At 43.4% G+C, this 19,676-nt stretch overlaps 1 protein-coding gene and 1 non-coding gene across 2 annotated transcripts in view; both read left to right on the top strand.

Annotated features, from left to right (window-relative positions):
- LOC124778758 (RNA-binding protein Musashi homolog Rbp6) overlaps positions 1 to 19,676 on the top strand; it is a 1,305,122-nt gene that overhangs the window by 669,401 nt on the left and 616,045 nt on the right. The window lies entirely within an intron of this gene.
- Trnas-cga lies at positions 17,770 to 17,844 on the top strand. The gene has a single exon. It is a non-coding gene; the product is annotated as a tRNA-Ser (tRNA).

The raw sequence follows: 19,676 nt of genomic DNA, 5'->3' as shown, positions 1-19,676 counted from the left end.
CCCCCATTTCTATCGAATCCAAGCTGATCTTCCCCGAGGTCAGCTTCTACCAGTTTTTCCATTCGTCTGTAAAGAATTCGTTTTAGTATTTTGCAGCCGTGGCTTATTAAACTGATATTTGGTAATTTTTTAAGATGGTCATTTCTCCCTACGCAGGTAGACTCAAGAAATTTTTTTCACATACGGAGGAGGAAGTTGTTGATTGAAATTTCGTGAAAAGATCGTGCAGTATTTAGAAACGGTTTTCTGTTAATGATTCCCTCCCCAATTTGCATATAATATCCGTGGCTCTCTCTCCCCTATTTCGCGATAGTATAAAACTAGATGCTCTTCTCCGAACTTCTTCTATGTCCTTCGTCAGTCCTATCTCATGGGGATCCCACACTGTGCAGCACATTCTGGAATAATACAGACAAGCGTAGTGTAGTCAGTCTTCATTAGTACACTTATTGTATCTTCTAAGTATCCTGCCAATAAACCGCGGCCTCTGTTTCGCTTTTCCCAAAACATCTATGTGATCGTTCCAGTTTAAGTTGTTGTTAATTTTAGTCTCTAAGTATGTAGTTAAATTCACAGCCTTTATATTTGTGTGCTTTATCGTGTAACAGAAATAATTACTCCTGTGTCATGGTTTAGAGTCAATAGCCAAACAGATATCTTGTCTAAATCATTTTGAAATTGTTTTTGGTCATCTGATGATTTTACAAGACGGTAAATGAAAGAATTATCTGCAGACAATATAAGAAGGCTGCTCAGATTGTCTCCTGAATCATTTAAACAGATCAGGAACAGCAGAAGGTTTATAATACTTTCTTGGGGAAAGCCAGTTGTCACTTCTGTTTTACTTGATGACTTCTGTCAGTTATTACGTATTATGACCTTTCTCACAGGATATCACGAATCCAGTCGCACAAATGAGACGATACTCCGTAGGCACCAATATGATTATAACTCGCTTTTGAGGAAAGACGTCAAAAGCTTTCTGGAAATCTATAAATATGGCATCAGTCTAAGCTCACCTGTCGATATCACTCATTACTTCCTGTGAACAAAGAACTAGTTGTGTCCCCCAAGAATAATATTTCCTGAATCCAAAGTGGTTATTTTGTCAATAATCGTTTTCTTCGAGATGATACATGATGTTCGAACGCAGTGTATGTTCCAAAACCCTACTGCAAATCGAAGTTTGTGATATGGTTCTGTAATTCAGCAGACTACTCCTATTTCCTTTCTTGAGTATTTATTTCACCTGTGCAACTTTCCAGTTCTTAGGTAGAGATCTTTCGTCGTGAGAGCGACTGTGTATATCAGTAGCCAATGCGTAGAAAATAAGTGGTATGTTACCGTACCACGCTACGGATAAGATCCAAAATTATCACAGAAAATTACATCTTCAACGGAACAACGTCGCCTTGATTATGATGAAAGACGCGATATCACTTACGCCCAACGACCTATATAAACAACATAGAATGGCCAAGGCGACGCCATATTTGAAACCAATTGGAAAATAAGCAACCAACTTTGCACCGTCGTGTTGGGTGAGACTATTCGTCTGCTAGCACGGAGTCATATGGTTTATCTTGACATAAAATAATATCTACTACGACCACTTTTAACTTTTTTCTTCATCTCCCGCATGACGCGTTTTGGATAAAATTCCCAATAAGATATAGGGTCTTAAGCGTCACGTTTACGATTTTGGGATCTGCTACTTTATTTGCTGACTTTACTGGAACTTAAACACGCGCATTTTGTAATTATCGATGTGTCTTTTCCTACAAATACTGGCGAATTTTCTTTATAATTTCTACTGGCGTTTATTCTACCTTTGGGTGTAATGACGTTTGATGTTCTTTCATGTAGGAAGTACTGTCTTATGTACTTACCAAAGAGCTACTTTTATGTAGGTCTATGGGATTAAGAGAGAAAGAAACCATAGGAGATATGAAGAAACATTTTAAGACACTAAATCGTCGTTGCTTTTGAGGTGAATTTCAGATATGTATGCTAGACTTCTTTTTTGTGGAGTTATGTTCGTATTTTTTGTGACTTCGAGCAGTCATATTTTAGGTTACATTGCGTTAAGAGTTTGGTTTCTGGGAAATCAACAGTTACCAGAAACCCAAGGTTAGAAGAGCCTTACAACTATACGGGGTAGAGTGTAACTAAGTCCGCCTCATACTGGATAGAATCGTTGTGTTAGCTTTTCAAAGAAATTCTATGCAAGAAAACAAAGACAAGCTCCATTACAGTTTCTATACATACAACATCCATATGCCAGTTATTATTGTTGAACACGTTATTTTACTGTGCACAAACATCCTGTATTGACGACACACACACACACACACACACACACACACACACACTCACACACACACACCAAATACAGTGAAGAGAGATGCAAGGCTATTATAAATGATTCATTTGTTTTCAAAGCTCTATATTTTCCAAAGTATTATATTCACTTACAAATACACTCCTGGAAATTGAAATAAGAACACCGTGAATTCATTGTCCCAGGAAGGGGAAACTTTATTGACACATTCCTGGGGTCAGATACATCACATGATCACACTGACAGAACCACAGGCACATAGACACAGGCAACAGAGCATGCACAATGTCGGCACTAGTACAGTGTATATCCACCTTTCGCAGCAATGCAGGCTGCTATTCTCCCATGGAGACGATCGTAGAGATGCTGGATGTAGTCCTGTGGAACGGCTTGCCATGCCATTTCCACCTGGCGCCTCAGTTGGACCAGCGTTCGTGCTGGACGTGCAGACCGCGTGAGACGACGCTTCATCCAGTCCCAAACATGCTCAATGGGGGACAGATCCGGAGATCTTGCTGGCCAGGGTAGTTGACTTACACCTTCTAGAGCACGTTGGGTGGCACGGGATACATGCGGACGTGCATTGTCCTGTTGGAACTGCAAGTTCCCTTGCCGGTCTAGGAATGGTAGAACGATGGGTTCGATGACGGTTTGGATGTACCGTGCACTATTCGGTGTCCCCTCGACGATCACCAGTGGTGTACGGCCAGTGTAGGAGATCGCTCCCCACACCATGATGCCGGGTGTTGGCCCTGTGTGCCTCGGTCGTATGCAGTCCTGATTGTGGCGCTCACCTGCACGGCGCCAAACACGCATACGACCATCATTGGCACCAAGGCAGAAGCGACTCTCATCGCTGAAGACGACACGTCTCCACTCGTCCCACCATTCACGCCTGTCGCGACACCACTGGAGGCGGGCTGCACGATGTTGGGGCGTGAGCCGAAGACGGCCTAACGGTGTGCGGGACCGTAGCCCAGCTTCATGGAGACGGTTGCGAATGGTCCTCGCCGATACCCCAGGAGCAACAGTGTCCCTAATTTGCTGGGAAGTGGCGGTGCGGTCCCCTACGGCACTGCGTAGGATCCTACGGTCTTGGCGTGCATCCGTGCGTCGCTGCGGTCCGGTCCCAGGTCGACGGGCACGTGCACCTTCCGCCGACCTCACGCCCCACGTGTTGAGCAATTCGGCGGTACGTCCACCCGGCCTCCCGCATGCCCACTATACGCCCTCGCTCAAAGTCCGTCAACTGCACATACGGTTCACGTCCACGCTGTCGTGGCATGCTACCAGTGTTAAAGACTGCGATGGAGCTCCGTATGCCACGGCAAACTGGCTGACACTGACGGCGGCGGTGCACAAATGCTGCGCAGCTAGCGCCATTCGACGGCCAACACCGCGGTTCCTGGTGTGCCCGCTGTGCCGTGCGTGTGATCATTGCTTGTACAGCCCTCTCGCAGTGTCCGGAGCAAGTATGGTGGGTCTGACACACCGGTGTCAATGTGTTCTTTTTTCCATTTCCAGGAGTGTGTGATTGATGGATGAATAGAAGCGCAAACTCACCGTGTTTGCATTGTGAGTTCTCTTTTGAGTGCCCTCTGGTCACACGACACACCTACAAGCGGTAGTCAAGTTCATTCCAATACATTATGTAGAAACATCCTTCCAGTGGTCATGGAAGCAACATTGATGATTTGTCTGAGCTGCTCCAGTATTCTTGACAGTGGGGGTACGTAAATGCGGTCCTTAATGTACATTAAAAAGAAAACACCAGAATCGTTGGGACAGGCAACCTGGGGCGTGGTGGGTGGGAGTGAGAGGGGGGGGGGGGGGGAGCACTAGCCCAGTCTAGCGATGCGGAACTTTGCCATTTAAGTAGCGACGTACTTCGCTACTCCTATGGAGGGATGCTCCGTTTTCTTGGAAGATGGAATTCTCGGAATCAGCTGTTAGTTGTGGAAACAACCACAGCTGCAGCATATCAAGGTAAGAGTCACAGTCTTCAAGCAGAAGAGAAACGAGCCATATAGCTGCACAGAAAACGTTAACATTCAGCGAATCTCGTTCATACGCCACAATTTCGTAAGGGTTTCCAGTGCCCCACACTTACACATTGTGCCGATTAATCTTTCCAGATAAATGGAAGGTTGCTTCTCCACTGAATATGAGCGTGGAGGTGAAACCTTTATCCTTAAAGGCTTCCTTCATTGTGATGCAAAACTTAAGGCGCCAGCCATAATCTTCTGGCTTTTAACTGTTACAAGAGCTGCAGAATGTAATCGCCGTCATGAAATCTTCCACAGGTTTGACGCGGTATTTCAAGTTCGTGGCTCGCGCGGACCGTTGTTGTTTACGGCAGAGTACCTCACCCTCTCCACGGTTGCATCCAGCAGACGTCATTGACTGCTACTTTTCTGTTTACAGAGACAGCAGTGTCACTAAATTGTCGATACCAACGCACAATGCTCTGTTTACGTGGCAGTTCTGTGCAGTAATTACTTTTGAATGCACACTGAACTGTTGTAAGAGATGCCGAGCGGTCTTAGGCGCTGCAATCATGGACTGTGCGGCTGGTCCCGGCGGAGGTTCGACTCCTCCCTCGAGCATGGGTGTGTGTGTTTGTACTTAGGATAATTTAGGTTAAGTAGTGTGTAAGCTTAGGGACTGATGACCTTAGCAGTTAAGTCCCATAAGATTTCACACACATTTGAACATTTGTTGTAACAGATAAACATCGCGCGTATTCCAACACACAAAAACTCTCTTCTTACTTAGTCGTCTTTAGTCAACGTCAGCCAGTGGGAACAATGGATAGTCGGTGCGTTTGCGGTTCTGTTCATGCATCAATTATATTTGTATTTTGAAAACAGAACTTTGTAACCGAATGAATCACTTATAGTAGCCGTGTACTTCTAGATAGCAGCAAAGATCCAGAAAACACAGTATAAACATTTGGCAAACAGAACAGCTATGCACAGGAAATATTAAAAATCGAAACATGCTGATACTTACCTAAAATACGATATTCCAGATGTTTAATTGCTGCTATATGCTGAAAATGCACTGGAAATGATTAATGAACAACATAAATGCTTTTAAGTTGTATTTCGATAGCAAAACATTTGATTTTCCAGCACCTGTTGTATACAGCCAACTTTTATGTCCAGTGTGCTGACGTCACAAAATTTAGCGATCACTGTTGTTCGTTGTTGCCAAGTAGAGCACTCCAATGCATAGGTAGCCTCTCTACGTTTATTGTTTACCTCTCTGGCTACACTCGTATTCATAATTAATTTGTACATGTCCAACATGAGAAACTAATTAATATCAATTAGATTAATTAATGCAAATGTTACATAATAACTTCAATCAACATTAAATGAAATGATAGGTGCTTCAGCTGCAGTAATATAATTAAAATATGTTATTATCTCTTTAATTTCCAAAAATTTGATCTGTAACTAAACTGATTCCAATTTCCATTTACAAGACCTATTTTAAAACAATTAACATGTTTCAATTTTGTTGTTACCATTGCTGATTTTGCCTTTGGTCTGATGCAGCTTTCCACACTAGACTTGTAACAAAGCAGGTGAATACTTTCCTTCTGTTATGTTTTTATCCCCATCCCCCCAAAAAGAACCTTTTTTTTCTATTTTTTGCGAATATTTTCAATAGTGCTATTTTTTGAAACGTGCACTGTACCAAAAATTTTTAATATTAACTCAGAGGGTAGCCAACTTAATTTAATTATCCATTATATTATTTTGGTTAACTGGAAGCCATGGGATTGATTAGTTTACTTAAATACCGTGCTAACTGCAAACAGCAGTAGTTTTAGACTTCGTAGTCATTGTTCATATGTAAACGTATACTCAATTGCTAACTCTCAGAAAATGTAGATCAAAAGTTTATATAAATAAGTTAAGCATCTATACAGCTATACTGGAAATATGTTAGCAACGTTTGCACTCATTTAGGTTCAGAGTGATCAGCGTTCTTAACTAAAACATTGTTTCTGAAATAAAATACCATACTTTCGCAAACTAGAGAACGTAGCTCAATAGCAGTTAATGTTGGATCTGAAATTCCACAGGCAGAGGGATCTTTCCACACTGTTCAGTTAGTCGGGAGTGTAAAACTTTACCTGTAATTTGTAAAAAGACAGCAACAACAGTAGATGAATGAATTGTTAATTATTGCAATTTTATAAAAGAGAAGCTACTGGGAGCCATTTTAGTCAGCCTGTGGAGGGTTATGATATGATCAAGGTCTGTGCCCGAAGTTACTACACAATGTACGCAGACGAGTTAGCACAAATCATAAGTCACAAAAGATGCCCAGTTCATCTATATCCTGTGTCTAGGAGTTTATACAGTGACTGCTTTTCAATGGTTGTCCGTGAATTCGTAATTAGCTTCATGAACCGTGCTGATCTTTAGTAGTACTAACTATGACAATAGTATTGGACTGTGAACAGTATTATTTCCAAATTATACGTACTGGGCACAGCATGTTCGTTTTGATATGACTACCTACTTGGAAGGACAGTGTAATTAGGGAATTTGTTAATGATTTATTTGCCTCATGTTAAAAATTGTGTTTAATCACGAATGCACTCGAACTATCTATTATAAGCAGTGTAGTATGTTCCGTACCCTTTATCTGTTCATAAATTTTAATTTAATGAGACTCGATCTGGCCACAAACAGTGGGTTAATTAATAGCAAAGTGCAATTAAAGTGTTTTATATTCTAAACATGCTGTGAACAACATCATTTGAGTTAGCCTACTTTCGACAGTCACTTTTCACCCAGATTCGACGGAGGAGAAGCCACCTGTGGCATATCGACGCAGGTAAATACGGCCATGTTTCAGACTGTTCTATGGCAGCCTTCTTGCCGGCCGGGGTGGCCGAGCGGTTCTAGGCGCTACAGTCTGGAACCGCGCGACCGCTACGGTCGCAGGTTCGAATCCTGCCTCGGGCATGGATGTGTGTGATGTCCTTAGGTTAGTTAGGTTTAAGTAGTTCTAAGTCCTAGGGGACTGATGACCTTAGAAGTTAAGTCCCATAGTGCTCAGAGCCATTTTTGGAAGCCTTCTTACATCCGTTTGAACCTGCTTACTCTACTCGAAACATAGTCTGTTTCCATTCTGAAATGTTGTCTTTCTGAAGTGTTGTCTCCCCCAGCGCCCCCTACACACACACACACACACACACACACACACACACACACACACACACACGCACGCACGCACGCACGCACGCACTCCTATCCGCTAACAAACTAACGATTCCCTGAGCCTGAGGAATTGTCCTATCAACCGTATCCAGTCTTTCACTCAAACTGCGCCATAAATCCCTTTCATACATAATTCTATCAAGTACATTCTCATTAGTTACGTCCTCTACCCATCTCATCTTCAGCATTCATCTGTAGTACCACCTTTCAAACGTTCTACTGACTTCTTGTGTGCCGGCCTGGGTGGCCGAGCGGTTCTAGGCGCTACAGTCTGGAACCGCGCGACCGATACGGTCGCAGGTTCGAATCCTGCCTCGGGCATGGATGTGTGTGATGTCCTTAGGTTAGTTAGGTTTAAGTAGTTCTAAGTTCTAGGGGACTGATGACCTCAGACGTTAAGTCCCATAGTGCTCAGAACCACTTGAACCATTTTGTCTTCTTGTGTGAACTGTTTACTGTCGACGTTTCACTTTTTTTGCAATGCTACACTGTGGAAGAAAACCTTCAGCAAGGAATTCCTAACACATATCCATTTAGTGTTAAACAAATTCTTTTTCGGAAACGCTTATCCTGTCATTGCCAGTCTGCATTTTATATCCTCTTCTTTTCCGCCTTCGTCAGTTATTCTGCTGCGTTAACAGCAAAACTCATCTACTACTTTTAGTGTTCCATTTCATAATCTCTTTGCTCAGAATCGGCTGACTGACTGTGGCTGCAGTCCATTGCACCTGTTTCGCATTTGTTGTTAGTTATTTTATAATCCCTTTTCAAGACTCAGTCCAGTCTGTGCGACTGGTCTTCCAAATCCCTTGCCGGTTTTGAAAGAATTACGACATCGTCAGGAGACTTCAAAGTCCTTGTTCCTTCTCTCTGAACATTAACTCCTTGGTTTTCTTTACTGCCTGCCCAATTTACATGTTGACTATAAATTTATTGAATGAAGGTTTCACGGCCAGTATGAAGGAGATGAACAAAGTACCATCGCATCAAGTTGAGTTTAAGATCCAGCAATATATGACAAAATTACATCCTTAATGGAATTAGGGCAATTTCACTGTGATGAAATTGTGTGTCTCGTGTAGTGCGTAATTCGTTACGCCAAGACCGTAGGATCCTACGCAGTACCGTAGGGGACCGCACCGCCACTTCCCAGCAAATTAGGGACACTGTTGCTCCTGGGGTATCGGCGAGGACCATTCGCAACCGTCTCCATGAAGCTGGGCTACGGTCCCGCACACCGTTAGGCCGTCTTCCGCTCACGCCCCAACATCGTGCAGCCCGCCTCCAGTGGTGTCGCGACAGGCGTGAATGGAGGGACGAATGGAGACGTGTCGTCTTCAGCGATGAGAGTCGCTTCTGCGTTGGTGCCAATGATGGTCGTATGCGTGTTTGGCGCCGTGCAGGTGAGCGCCACAATCAGGACTGCATACGACCGAGGCACACAGGGCCAACACCCGGCATCATGGTGTGGGGAGCAATCTCCTACACTGGCCGTACACCACTGGTGATCGTCGAGGGGACACTGAATAGTGCACGGTACATCCAAACCGTCATCGAACCCATCGTTCTACCATTCCTAGACTGGCAAGGGAACTTGCTGTTCCAACAGGACAATGCACGTCCGCATGTATCCCGTGCCACCCAACGTGCTCTAGAAGGTGTAAGTCAACTACCCTGGCCAGCAAGATCTCCGGATCTGTCCCCGATTGAGCATGTTTGGGACTGGATGAAGCGTCGTCTCACGCGGTCTGCACATCCAGCACGAACGCTGGTCCAACTGAGGCGCCAGGTGGAAATGGCATGGCAAGCCGTTCCACAGGACTACATCCAGCATCTCTACGATCGTCTCCATGGGAGAATAGCAGCCTGCATTGCTGCGAAAGGTGGATATACACTGTACTAGTGCCGACATTGTGCATGCTCTGTTGCCTGTGTCTATGTGCCTGTGGTTCTGTCAGTGTGATCATGTGATGTATCTGACCCCAGGAATGTGTCAATAAAGTTTCCCCTTCCTGGGACAATGAATTCACGGTGTTCTTATTTCAATTTCCAGGAGTGTATTTAGTTTGTTGATACCTTTCAAAGTAGGCATACTTCTTACTGCGTGAAGTAAATGGTGTAAGATCGTTAAAGTGAAGACTACATTGCGCTCATAACGCCGACATACGCGGACAACAAGCGTGCCTGCACCTCCTATTATTTTCTGTAAGGTACCTTCGGTTTCTGGTGAGGTGCCTTTGCTCCCTATGATGGTATTCCCAGACGGATAGGGGACCACTCGTACAGACAATTCACAATATTTTCGTCTACAGCGAACAAAACTACCTTTTTCTACAATTCACTGTGATCAGACGTTTGTAAAAATTTCAGCACCAGAACTCCAAACTCTGAGGTTCTGCTTGTATTACCTGGACTTGGTGAAGAGTAATTCCTCCGAATATTTTATGTTGAAATTCTTAAAGCTTCCTAAATCAGACAAACGTTATTCATGGTCTTCATATTTATTGTGCATGTCTACATACTTATTTCTCAACATAGTCACCCTGGTGAAGAACACATTTCTCCCAACGACAGACCAGTTTGTCGATATCGTCAGTGTAGAACGTTTGACTTTCTTGACGGATCCACAACGTCAGCTCACCTTGTACCGTTTCATCACTATCAACGTGAAGTGTATTGTAGAATTCCAAGCTGTGACGCCACCAGCTTCTCGTCCTCGAACGTTTTCACGTCCCGTGGGAGGACGCCTGTACAGCTATTGACTCGCAGAGGCTCAACTATAATATAAATTTTGTTGTTTACTATCCTTGCTGGTGTTGCAATTCTAAAGACCGGCATTGCAGGCGTAGATCAGGACGAGAGCCGAGGTCGGCCGACAGTGAGAGAAATGTTGTATTCCATCTGCGCGGCGAGCATTAAGCAGACCCTCCGGGCGGCGCGCAGGTGGATGGCGCCGCAGTCGTCCGCCCCCGCCGCCCCCGGCTCCCATTGTGCGCCGAGCGCCGCTGGCGTAATGGCGGCGCTTATCTGCACACCTGCACGCCCGCCGGCCATTGTCGGCTTTTTCTCTGGGCGCGCGAATCGATGGCGCGGCGCGCCTCCTCAAATTGCCCGTCAGCGTCACAGCTCACTCCTTCCAGCTCTCGCGGCCGCCGCCACGATCCCCCCCCCCCCCCCCACAGAGGGGGTGGGGGCGGAGGCGCGAATAAAATCCGCGCCAGTCGCTCAGCAGCGCAGCCACCGTGGTACAGGGGGCAGAGGGGGAGACGGAAGTGACCGAGTTTGTGAAATCAGTGTCACGGGAAGCTGATAAAAATGTACGACTACCAGAGAACCTTTTGAAGAAAAAAAAAAATTGTGCCATCAGCTGTACAATTTATGATTATTCTCTAACGGGTTCATTTACTACAAACATCTTCACAGAAGAAAACTGTAAGGCGCACTAAAGACGAATGTGGAATGTACACAAGCGCCATAGTACACTACTGTCCATTAAAATTGTTACACCAAGAAGAAATGCACATGATAAACGGGTATTCATTGGACAAATATATTATACTAGAACAGACATGTGATTACATTTTCACGCAATTTGGGTGCATCGATTCTGAGAAATCAATACCCGTAACAACCTCCTCTGGCCGTAATAACGGCCTTGACACGCCTGGGCATTGAGTCAGACCGTGCTTGGATGCCGTGTACAGGTACAGCTGCCCATGCAGCTTCAACACGATACCACAGTTCATTAGGAGTAGCGACTGGCGTATTGTCACGAGCCAGTTGCTCGGCCACCATTAACCAGACGTTTCCAATTGGTGAGAGATCTGTAGAATGTGCTGGCCAGGGCAGCAGTCGAACTTTTTCTGTATCCAGAAAGGGCCGTACAGGACCTGCAACATACGGTCGTGCATTATCCTGCTGAAATGTAGGGTTTCGCAGGGATCGAATGAAGGGTAGAACCACGGGTCGTAACACATCTGAAACGTAACGTCCACTGTTCAAGGTGTCGTCAATGCGAACAAGAGGTGAAGGAGAGGCGTGTAATCAATCGGACCCCATACGATCACGCCGGGTGATACGCCAGTATGGCGATGACGAATACACGCTTCCAATGTGCGTTCACCGCGATGTCGCCATACACGGATGCGACCATCATGATGCTGTAAACAGGACCTGGATTCATCCATTCGTGCACCCAGGTTCGTCGTTGTTTACACCATCGCAGGCGCTCCTGTCTGTGATGCAGCGTCAATGGTAACCGCAGACATGGTCTCCGAGCTGATAGTCTATGCTGCTGCAAACTTCATCGAACTGTTCGTGCAGATGGTTGTTGTCTTGCAACCGGCCCTATCTGTTGACTCAGGGAGCGAGACGTGGCTGCACGATCCGTTACAGCCATGCGGATAAGATGCCTGTCATCTCGACTGCTAGTGATACGAGGTAGTTGGGATCCAGCACGGCGTTCCGTATTACCCTCCTGAACCCACCGATTCCATATTCTGCTAATAGTCATTGGATCTCGACCAACGCGAGCAGCAATATCGCGATACGATAAACCACAATCGCGATAGGCTACAATCCGACCTTTATCAAAGTCGGAAACATGATGGTACGCATTTCTCCTCCTTACAAGAGGCATCACAACAGCGTTTCACCAGGCAACGCCGGTCAACTGCTGTTTGTGTATGAGAAATCGGTTGGAAAATTTCCTCATGTCAGCTCGTTGTAGGTGTCGCTACCGGCGCCAACCTTGTGTGAATGGTCTGGAAAGCTAATCATTTGCCTATCACAGCATCTTCTTCCTGTCGGTTAAAATTCGTGTCTGTAGCACGTCATCTTCTTGGTTTAGTAATTTTAATGGCCAGTAGTGTAAATGGAGGAATTAATAGGTCATTTTAATATCACATTACTTAAACAGTGGACATCAGTGGATCAAACATAAATTGTCGTCGAATATGACCCAAAACCAAGTATAGGGCATACATAATCATCGTATTAGTCTGTCTTGACACAATGCATATAAACGCTCTGCGCCTAGGCACAATTATAGTATTGCAACCTTGGTGACAATTCCACACTTAACAGTCACAGGTACAAATACTACGTGATCGTCAAAGAGATAAAGATGAAACTCGTACAGAGTATGAATACCATTCATGATGAACTCAGAATGAATGGCTGTTACAGACAGTTGGTTTTTACGCCTGGTTTTAGGGTTCCTCATGTTTTTATTGCATTTGTCGATGTATATACATAAGAACTTTATCTGCAGTTATCACATAGTATAACAGTTTTTAATATTCTGCTCCATTACAGTTATTTAAATTGACCTCAGTCAGAGAGTTAAGGCCAGATAAATACCTTCTTTTTAATTTCTGTGCTATGAGTTATGTATTTATGTTGTTATTCAAAGAAACAACGCCACGTTATTTCTTTATTTTTATTAGTGTAATCTTTGACAAGACAAAGAACATCAGTAAGCTTTCACATATTCATGCTTTGTATGTGTGTCAACTTGACCTCTTTGCGATCATATAGTAGTTATACCTTTTACCGTTGTAACATGCCAAGTGTGCACTACTGTAATTGTGACAAGGCACAGCGTTTTTATGTGGGCTGTTTAAGACATACTTTTATGACAGTTATTAATGTTAAATATTTGGTCGGGTCATATTTGACGAAAATGTGCCTTTGATCCCTCGATGTACATTGCAGAAGGGCTATGGTTTTAAAATTATATTTTAAAATCCGTCTATTTACGTGATGCTTGTGTATGTTCTATATTCGTCTTGTTTGTACATTACAATATTCTCGTGTGAAGATGATTGTAATAACTGAAAGCAGTGGAGAATAGACGTATATTGTACAGCTGACGGGACAAACGTGTTTCTTTCAAATGATCTAACAGATGTAGATAGTCAACTCCGAAAAGAAAATTTTTCATTGCGTTAAATCTGCAGACTGAGAAGGACTGGAGGCTTTGATGGAGAGAACAGGTAGGAAAACTGGAGTTATAAAGTGTCGTCGACGTCTAGACCGTTTAAGACGGAAATTTCATGTTTAATTTATAGCTCCGTTTCTGTCCGTGTTTGCTTCCAAATACACTGACAAAAAGAAGTGAAGCAAGCACCCGGAAGATATGGTCGAATGTCAGTGCAACTGCATACACATACTCACCATCAGCAGGTACGTAAATGATTAGAGTTTCAGTTCTCTCTGACAGGTAGGACGTCCACCGCAGTGCATTATTGCTCATCGTGCTCATCGGTGTTGTCAGCAGGCCTGTTAAGTCATGTGAGAGAAAATGTTGAGTTATCACTGAAAAACACGGAGACGGAGTGTAATCGTGTGAGAAATTTTTGTCAGCACCTGATATTATTTGAAAGCGGCTTCATTGTGCGTCTACATTTGGCCGTCTGTTCGAATCACGTAATATACATATTTGTGCGACATTCAGATATCAGCAGGCCGAAATGGCATGCAAATATGAGGGCAGACATACTTGTCGTCAAAGTCTCAGTGGTCCTATTGGCAAGTATCACATATTCAGCTGCCAACCGAGAACACGTCATGACTCCCTGCGACATTGTGTTATCGCACACCATTGTTCGGAGACGAACAGCAGCCAGACTAAGGAATTACTGTCCCATGCGTAGGCTGCCGTTAACACCACAACTCAAACGGCTGCGTTTGGAGCGGTGTCGTGCTGGGAAGCACGGACTGCTGGGCGTCGCACGATTCGCGCTTCTTCACTGCCCCGGATGACCGTCTTCGGCTACCAGGGAAGAGGTCCCATTCTAATGTTTTGGAAAGGCACATCGGTGTTACTCCTAGCGTGGTGGTGTAAGGAGCGGCACGAACTCCGTCAAGCGTTTAGTCAGTACTGTCAATTGTTTTTCTATGATAGTTGTCTGTCTGATATGTGTGAGCACCCTCCAGAAATTGCATAAGGTGGGAAGCGAGTAGAAACGACCTTCACTTGAGGAGATTGCAGACACGGACAACATGCAACTGACGAATCTAATAGTATTGAAAATCGAGTGTAGCCATCTCAAAGTGGTCATGGTAAAAAAGTAAACTCTTTTTTAAAGGTGTTTGTGGGCAACTGCCTTCTGCATCAACAATTTTTAACTGAATAATACCCACTAATTTCAACAGGATCGAGAATTGATAAAATAACATTATTTATTTATTCGAATAGCTCTTTACAAAGCACGCTAAATCACCGTTTCAATTCTTACTCCATGAATTCTATTTTCTCTGTGCCCAAATTTGTTCATATTTTCTGATCTCTGTTTCCAAGGTTGCTCGATGTTTTGAGGTTGTTTTCTTTCTCTGCTTTGTTCGGACCAGAGGAGCACTTTCGAAATTTGGTTCCTAAAAGATTTCGTCTTATGTCTGCTCATGATGTTGCTACTTGATTCTCTGAGGTCGTTTAGTGTCTGCGTAAAACAGCCAGGTTGTCCTTTCAGCTACACAATTTCTCCAAAAGTTCGCTTCGTGAGGCTATCATCATCCAGTCGACCAAAATTTTCGAAGAACGACATTTTTCTTTTGCACACAGTTTATGTTATGTTCTCTACATGTTGGTTCATTTGTTTGTTAGGTTATGGCATGCTGTATTCTGCTTCTGTTGACCTTGGGGCAAGTATGCGTCCAACCACTCTTCTTCCTGTTTATATAATATTGTTTACGCTACCTTTTCTCACTGTTTACAGTACTTCGTCAGCTTACAGTGCGTCGCGCCTTACTGCTATGGTATAATGTTTGATTTTCGAGTCTCACGATAAAGCCTCCTGCTTGCATTTTTCCTGGTGTTACGAAATGGAATGTTTGTCTTATTTGTTCTTGTCTCTAGACTGTCATTCTCATTGTTGTTTATTCTTACCCACTCACCTAAATATTTGAATGGAACTGACTTTCAAGATTTTGTGGACTGTTTTTAACCTGTGTAAAAAATTCTGACTTTGGAATAGAAATTTCTAAGCCGATTATTCGTGCTTGGAGAGTTCGGTTTTCCTTTTGGATTTTTGGATTTTTTCGTGTGTCTGTGATCCTGTTAGTGTCCTCTGCGGATTCCAGGCAGTCCACAGAGATGTTGTCTCTTTGGTTTCCCAATTCGATGCCATTCGTGTCGGATTTTCTCAGTTCTCTAACCAATATTTCCATGGAGCACTCCCCCCCCCCCCTCCACCCCACTCGTCTCCACAGAACTTGACATTAAATGAAATATTTGTTAATGTGTCTTGAATAATGTTTGTAGTATTTTGATCCAAAGCGATTTGTTTCACAACATTGATGAGGAATTCTCTGTCAATTGAATCGTACGCTTCGTTGTGATCGACGAATTTAAACGTTGTGACTCTGTTTGATTGAAATAGAAAAGCTCAGTGGCTAACTAGATGTGCGCAGCTTGCACAGTATCGGCGACGCAGAGGGCGAAGTCAGCTGAGAGGGGTGCGCGCCCCTTACAGAGGGGGGGCTGACGCAGAAGGGGTGCTACGCGCCAGACCAGCTCCCTCTGACGCGACAGAGGGCAGGTTTTTTTACAGAAGCGCCAGACGTCTGACCGCTCGGCCGTTGCTGCCTACCCCTCCCAGAAGCAAACTGGATGTAACGTTGCAACATCCCAACACTGCTGCTCTCCAATTAATGTTTTAGTCGTACGATCGTTTTCCATGCGATGGAAACAGACGACGGGAGCTTAATAACAACAAAGACGGCATTTTGATGTGTTGCTAAACGGAGAAGGGAATTACACCACCACAACTTATAGCACCCCTCTTTCTCTCCGATTAATTAAAGAATTGTCCTGTTGCTAATGGTTTGACATTAATTTGGGATAAAGCATCGACTCCGAAGTGGAAGTATTACCCGGAAGAAGACAGTTGCTGTCATAATTTGATCATTACCGTGTGATTTACTTTACGTAATAACGATGGGCAGAAATAAAAATAAATGTACAAAATAATACGGAAACAAGCTAGTGAAATTTTGGTCCGAAGTGATGAATTAAGTTTGACTCTGTTTGGAAATTACTGTAAATGAACGGTCGCCAGCTCACTTAGTGTGAGCGAAATCAATAAAAACTCCTGACTTTGAAATTAAATCATATTACTGCAGTAGTATGTTGACAGGTTTGGACAGTCACAAAGGCACTGACTTGCGCTCATTATCAAAACACAATTATCACTCCAAAAAATTTCAGTAATGTACAAAAACAAACTTGCAACTACTTCATGAAATTAATTACTGGTTCTTTACACTACCAACTACGCAACAACTGAATTGCGTCTCTCACTGTAATGATAATTGCTATTAAACTGAAACTTCCTGGCAGATTAAAACTGTGTGCCAGGCCGAGACTCGAACTCGGGATCTTTGCCTTTCTCGGCCTGGATCACAGTTTTAATCTGCCAGGAAGTTTCATATCAGCGCACACACCACTGCAGAGTGAAAATCTCATTTTGCTATTAAACTGGTTCGCAAAAGGCGAACTTTTCGAAAAGAATAATTTCAGTATTTAAATTAACTGTTCCACAATAACAACTGGCTTTAACATGATTACGGAGTTCGCTACTTTGACTTATTGTTACGTAAATTACTTCTCGCACAAAATTGTCTGAACTAGAACTATTCATTTAGACTATTAATATCTTCCGTAAACTTCACTCTTCTTATCATTTAGTTTCAGTTCATGAATTACACACTCGGTTGATTATGGATACAGAGAGGATCCTGTCAGATAGTTCTTACTAAGGATTACACACCTTAACACACTTAAGTTGCTGAAGTATTTGTTGTTGGATAATTGCTAACTTTCACTGACAAGCTTTTAACAATTGTAAATGATTTCCTGGTCGGGTCTTACTTCGAAGCGGTGCGGTCGGAGGTCCATTATACCACGACAATGGACGGCCACAGGCTCTTCCACAATTAACTTTGGACCCCCAGCACTCTTCTTAGCCTTGATGCTTTGCGTTGTGCCCAGTTACTTCTCCGTATTACGCGTGGCTATACCGTACGTGGGATCTCCTACCTTCCAAACTTAACAGAAGCTCTCCTTCGAACCTTGCAGAACTAGCATTCCTGAAAGAAAGGTTCGCAGGAGAGCTTCTGTTAAGTTTGGAAGGTAGGAGACGAGGTACTGGCAGAAGTACAGCTGTGACGACCGGCCGTGAGTCGTGCTTGGATAGCTCAGTTGGTAGAGCACTTGCCCGCGAAAGGCAAAGGTCCCGAGTTCGAGTCTCGGTCCGGCACACAGTTTTAATCTGCCAGGAAGTTTCTTTTATTTATTGTTTCTGAATTTTCTTTTTCCACATTTCTCTGTGGCTTCCTTTACTATAATCTCAGTGCACCGAACGAAAAAGATGGAGTGCATTCTACAATTCTGTATCACTTCATACTCAGTTACCACACCCTTTTCATGTTCTTCGACTTTTACTATTGCTGTTTGGTTACTGTATAAGTTGGAGATGGCATTTCGCTTGCGGAATTTCGGTGAGTGTATTCCAGTCAACACTGTCAAAACCGTTAAAAAAACATACCGAGGTTTAGCAATGATTATTCGGTCGTTGTGCCATTCGCGAATGGAACAGAAACGGTGAATATGTCCATCGTCGTGTGTATATGATTATTTCTAATTTCTCTACTCCGTCAGCTATTCGTTGGCACCTCTCTTGTAGTTAGGGAGCCGCTGAGACTACATTAAGAGCATAATGATACTCACGCGCTTCCATGGCATACGTTATTAACATAAAATCGATTTCATTATCCCTCGGCCGTCGATTAAGTCGAAATCATAAAATTTATCGTGTTTGCTGACGGACTGACAAATACGCTACGAGCGGCAGCTCATTTCCGTCAGTAAAAGCGTTATATTGCCGTGTAGCGACGCCATTACCATTCACGGTCCATTTTGCCGGACCAGAAAACAAAACGGAAATGTTAATGTGACGCAATGGAGGGCGACGGGACAAAAGATTTTGCCTGGGCAGCGGACCGCACATTGTTTACGCTTGCGCCGTCTGTCTATCATAATTGCAAACAGAATGCCTTGGCTATGAACTCGGCAGTGTTTGTGGAGCCAATATAACGTAAATATTCTAGCTTTAATACACAGAGGTCGTTTGGAAACAAGCGTAACTACGTAGTAAAGCTAGTATACGAGAGGGAAGGTTCAACAGCACACCGTCGTATAGTTATGAATGCTTAAGCGTCCAGTGGTTTGTGAAGGAATGAAGTAGGTGCTGGTTTATCCGGAGAACTTCTGCATTCGGTACTTTATTAATTACTCCTCGCAAACTTACAGTAAAAACATAGTCACATGAAGTTAGAGTTGGAGCTGGTGGAATACTATCAGAAAATTAAACTCAGCCAACCCTGACTCCGACACTGAGAGGTGCGGATGAGAGGGTATCCATGTGAAGGATATTTGCTTTCGTTCTGTTGCGCAATATTGTAAACAAGTGTCAGTTTCATGTGTGGTCTTTTGTTGCTGCAGTTTTAAAAGTAAAAGGGTGGTGTATCTTTATTTCACGTGGATGAACTGGAATATCGTCCCATCAAAGAAATTCATTGAAGTCCATCCAGTATTTGGGTATGTTTACGAGCCTGCTCCGTCATTTTAAGTACAAACTGACAAATAAACAACGACATTTCTTCCAATATTACAGATAAAATCTGGAAACTTAAGACTAATTTTTAGAATATACTGGTGCATATACTGTGCCAGTTTGCCTCAGTAATGTTGATAGATATTCGTTTCATAAGGATTTGAAATTTGTATTACATGGCTGGCGTGTAGTGTACCTTATCTCACAAGCTAATCATTCGAAAAAGTTGATATTTTGCAGTTTAAATTTGCATAAAAGCCTGATTATATATGCGCAGCAAATTAATCTTTGTAGTGTGTATCAATCAAGATAGTCCCAGTTTTCTTACAGGGTAAAGGATAACTTTATTCAGCCACAAAGTGCTACATAATTTTGCAATAAATTAATCTAGGAACAGCATTGGTAGCTCTTATTTAAACTTTGTGTCCTTGAAATGTGAAATTCAGCGAACAAAAAAGCTAATAAGCACAAACTCAA

Source organism: Schistocerca piceifrons, chromosome 1 (genome assembly GCF_021461385.2).
Source record: "Schistocerca piceifrons isolate TAMUIC-IGC-003096 chromosome 1, iqSchPice1.1, whole genome shotgun sequence".
Lineage (NCBI taxonomy): Eukaryota > Metazoa > Arthropoda > Insecta > Orthoptera > Acrididae > Schistocerca > Schistocerca piceifrons.
This window is presented reverse-complemented; position numbering and strand designations above follow the sequence as displayed.